This window comes from Crocuta crocuta, unplaced genomic scaffold (genome assembly GCF_008692635.1).
Source record: "Crocuta crocuta isolate KB4526 unplaced genomic scaffold, BGI_CrCroc_1.0 scaffold14, whole genome shotgun sequence".
In the NCBI taxonomy this organism is placed as follows: domain Eukaryota; kingdom Metazoa; phylum Chordata; class Mammalia; order Carnivora; family Hyaenidae; genus Crocuta; species Crocuta crocuta.
In genome coordinates this window covers 4,790,436-4,795,144 of record NW_027530209.1, presented here as the reverse complement: position 1 = coordinate 4,795,144, position 4,709 = coordinate 4,790,436, and the positions used below count along the sequence as shown (strand labels likewise).

General features: G+C 36.1%; 1 long non-coding RNA gene across 3 annotated transcripts in view; it reads left to right on the top strand.

Annotated features, from left to right (window-relative positions):
• Positions 1 to 4,709, top strand: part of LOC144232539 (uncharacterized) — a 245,577-nt gene that overhangs the window by 219,085 nt on the left and 21,783 nt on the right. For all 3 annotated transcript variants that reach the window (XR_013335438.1, XR_013335435.1, XR_013335436.1), the window contains exon 4: positions 361 to 406. This is a non-coding gene — a long non-coding RNA (uncharacterized LOC144232539). The remainder of the gene's footprint in view (positions 1 to 360; positions 407 to 4,709) is intronic.

Genomic DNA, 4,709 nt, shown 5'->3' with positions numbered 1-4,709 from the left:
TTACCAGTATTACAAGTAACTGTCAAGAGTCTCACCTTTTCATAAAGAAACATGATGCAGGCAGGGCTATTAAAATATCATGATAGTTTGTCAGATTCCCACTGAGCCACCAGATTTCAACTTGAGGGTCAAAGCAGGTTTCTTGAGGCCCACACCAACTCATCCTCTATGAGTCACAGATTTCTAGAAAGAGCATTCAATGCTAAGAATTCAGTGGTACAAATTAACTTGCCCCTACCTCCCTCACCTTGGACATTTTTCTATCAAAGTTCCTACAATGTAGTGTTACTATTTTTACATATCAAAATCTCTCTCCTGGGCTCTGGATCATGTCTTACCTGTTGTTGTTTTTCTTCTTAGCACCAAGCATGGAGGCTGGCATCAAATGAACCTTCACAACTGTTTGGTGAGTAAATAAAGAATTGAATGAAAAAGCCTGAACTAACATATGAATGCAACATGATAAAGTAATTAAGAGTGTGGGCTTTGGAGTCAGGCAACGTGGATTCGAATCCCAGTTATGTCATGTCCTAGTGAGTGATCACAACCTCATTAAACCTTCCTTTCCTCACCTGTAAAGTAGAACTGGTAACAGCACCTCACTGACATGAACAAACAACAAGATAGTGCATATAAAAGACTTAGCATAGTACTAGCATCAAAGATGTTACTCTGATGAGTTGCCCAACCTCTTTAACTGTGTATGTTGTCCAAATATAATTCTTACTCTGTTTACCCTAGTACCTAGTGGGAAAAATGGGGGCCATGCAGTTTACCTTAGAGGGGTAAGAAAATTCAATCAGAGAAGATAGTGAGTTGAAAATACAACACAAATGCTAGGCATGATTGTTATTATTCCACTGTGCAGAAAAGGAATATTTTGAGGAAGCAGTAGTAAAAAAGTAGAATAAGCCTCCAACTCAGATTTGAGAAGCAGTTTTAATCTTGGTTCTACCCACCTAACTCTGGACAAGGCACTTAAATTTCCTGGGCCTCCATCATCTTTTCTAGAAAATAAGACGTTAGTCTAGATCATTTTTCAAATTGATTCTGTGTCTAAAATTGTACAAGCCTAAGTCTCTGTCATTTATACATCTGAAGTTTTATCTCTTGCCTGATAATATGGCTGTGGAACATCACTATATCTCCAGGAGGGAAGTGAGTAGTTAACAGATATTTTAGAGGTGGACAAGCTGAAATGCTATGTGACTAGTCCCCAGTCCAGCAAAGGTCAGTGACAGAAGACACAGATTCAGAAAAAGAGATGCCTCCTCCTTTTCAGGAGTTCAGGAAGATGCTTTTCCACTGAGTTTCAATTGATTCTATGTTTAAAATTTTCTTAGTTAAACAAGTTATGGTACCTATAAAGGAATACAGTAGACTCATTAAAATGATGCGGTAGAAAAGTTTTAATAAGATAAAAAGATATCAATGAAAAATGGTTAAAAAAATGAACATATCATATATCCGTCGTGTGCACACATACAGACTCACATGCACACACTCACTCTAGACGTTAGTGATATAGGCAGTTTCTGAGGATTCAAGGTCATGAAGAGTCATTCAGGTAGGCGACATAGTAAGGAATTGAAAATACATTAAAAGGTCTGAGGTTCAGGCTAAAGGATTGACTTCAGTGTCTCTCTACAGGTGCACAGTTCCCCAGTACTTCAGATTTTGTGCCTTGTTTGGAAGTTATATATGTGGAAACTATTGCTTGCTCAACAATTTTTTGAGAAAATGTATACTAAAGCCTCTAGCCCAGTACCTGTCCATACTAAGTGTTGAAGAAAAGTTTAGTTCCATTCTCTCTGTTAGGCCCTACTCAGCGAGGGGGAAAAAAATGTCATCCTGCATTTTTTTTCTCCATAATTTAATCCCTCTTCTCAAAATGGTCTCCCAGACAAACTCACTTCCCTTTTGATTTTAGAGGTTGGGAAGCAGCAGTTTATTACTTCATGCCCATCTAACTGTTTCGGCTTAACTCCGTACGTTTGCTGTCTGGATATATTTGGGGAAGAAGATTATAGGAGATGCAAAAGCAAAGCACTACTTTTAGCTGTGCCTACAATAGAGTTACATGTTGATTTCATAACTCAATTTTTCATCAATAACTCTTGAGGTCATTAAACATTTTTCTTGTCGCTAAAGTTTATTTCTGGCACTTCCTGTCTGCCCACACACACACTTATTCCTCAGTCCTTCCATACTTTGTGTTCTTTTTAACTGATCTCTTATTAACAAAAAATGAAGGAGATATTTCAGGGATCTAGTACATTTTAGAAGTAAGCAAACTGAAATGGACTGAATGCATTAATAATATACCATTGTACATAAAAATATGAGAAGCCTTTTATTAATTTCATTGTCTTAGTTACTTTATTTGTCTGGGATGTTATGTTCCTATTTCTTTACCAGGAAACTACTACTCCTTTGGCCAAGGTACAGCCAATCAGCTCTTTCAAACTCATGACCACACCATTCATTTCATTTTCCAACATTAGCTTAGGTGGGTAGTATAATAAGAGGATGCCTGTAACAGCTACAGCAGATGGAACTGCAATCATGTGTTCCCTAAAATATTAGCATTTGGAACTCTCTAGATCAGGGAAATACAGAGGAATGTGGAGAGGAGAAACAAGGATTTGGGAGATTTGTTTACCAATATGAAAACCTGCCAGTTGCCTACAATACCTATAGGTTCGAGGATATTATGCTAAGCCTTACTCTCAGTTAAAGAAATACAAATTAAGATCATTATAAATCAGCAGTTCTGAAGCTTTAGAGTGCTTAAGACTTGCCTTGAGAGTTTGTTCAACATGGGGATTTCCAGACTCCATCTCAAGAGACACTTTGAGAAGATCTGCAAGAGAGCTAGATTTCTGAACTTTTTAACAAGCATGCCAAGTGATTCTAACGCAGGAACATCATGCCCCATGCTTTGATAAAAATTGCTTGATAGCCTAAAACCATGCCTGAGAAGTTAGCAAAATAAGTAAAAGTTATAAAATCCAAAGTTTATGGGACTGTGAATAGGGACATTATTAATTGCAGTATGAATTTGCTGTAAATTAGAGAATAATACACAGCAGAAACTATTAAAACACCCGGAAGCCTGTTGCCTGGTATTTCTTTGGGGAGGGAGGGCATCATAACCCAAGGAAGTATCCTATAAGGTTTACTTTAAAGCTATTATTTAAAAGACAGTGAAGTACTATTTATAATATAAAATATTAAACAATAAAAATTATTAGTAATAAGCAGTTTATCTATTAATAAATGTTTGTTTAGTACTACTGTGAAAGATAAAGTGCTACACCCTTTATGAATATTACCATTTAATTCTTATTTTAAGAAAACCTTATTTTGGCTGAACAAACAAGATTTACTAACATGGACATACACTATGTAGATATTTTGGTCTCATGTTTGAGTCATAATGATTCATAAAGATATATAAACTAACATAAGGTGAAAATGGTAAAACACAATAACCTCATTGCAACTTTTAATAGAGATGTAAGTATTATCAAAGATTATCAAAGGGATTAGTAACATAAAAGAATAGCAGTGTGTACTAGATGTTTAATCAAATTATTTACTGTACAATTTTTAATTTATTCTTAAATTTTATTTTTTTAAATTTATTTATTTTGAGAGAGACAGACAGCATGAGCAGGGGAGGGGCAGAGAGAGAGGGAGAGGGAGAATCCCAAGCAGGTCTACTCTGTTAGCACAGAGCCTCATGTGGAGGCTCGACCCCAGGAATTGTGAGATCATGACCTGAGCCAAAACTATGAGTTGGAGACTTAACTGAGCCACCCAGGTGCCCCTTCTTTATAATTCTTTAAGAACACATAATTTCATATATTCACAGGTCAAAACAAAGATGAAATAATTTCAATATGTCAACAATATGAAGATTAGAGGATGGAAATTATAAAACCACCAATATATTCAAATGAATGGTAGTATTATATATAAACATATAAAGGGAAAAGACGGAAATTAGTTTTGTATGATCTAGATTAAGATCAGAAGTCCTGAGTTAACTCTAAATGATTTTTTGAAACTTAGAAATATTTTTCAAAAGGTCTAGGTAAAGGAGTCCCTGGGTGGCTTAGTTGGTTAAGCATCCAACTCTTGGTTTCAGCTCAGGTCATGAACTCATGGCTTTGTTGGTTCAAGGCCCACACTGGGCTCTTCACTGGCAGTGTGGAGCCTGCTTGGGATTCTCTCTCTGCCCCTTCCCACTTGCACTGTTTCTGTCTGTCTCAAAATAAACAAATAAACTTAAAAAACAAGGTCTAGGTAAATTTTAGAAGTCAAATAAACACTGGATTTTACCATTTCCCCTAGCTTTTTCAACAGCTTTGGCTAGCAAGTGATAGGTTTCTCTTTCCATCAGCAAGACCACCTGGACTCCATCTCCTAGACTCCCTTCTTTCAGTAATGAATCATGATTTCAGTTATTCCCATATATACTGCTAAGTAAAGCCCCAGGACAGCTATAAAGATAACCCCTGTGATGACTCCTCTAGAATTACATTTTATGTACAGATCAATCTCTCACTGTAATCTTTTTAAGTCCCTTTGAATTGGCATATTGCCAGAAAGGGGTTGATAGTCCCCTTGATAGCTTGGTAATTTTAGTCTTAAAGAAAGTATGTGTGTTTTTTTTAGTGTATATATATATATATATATATATA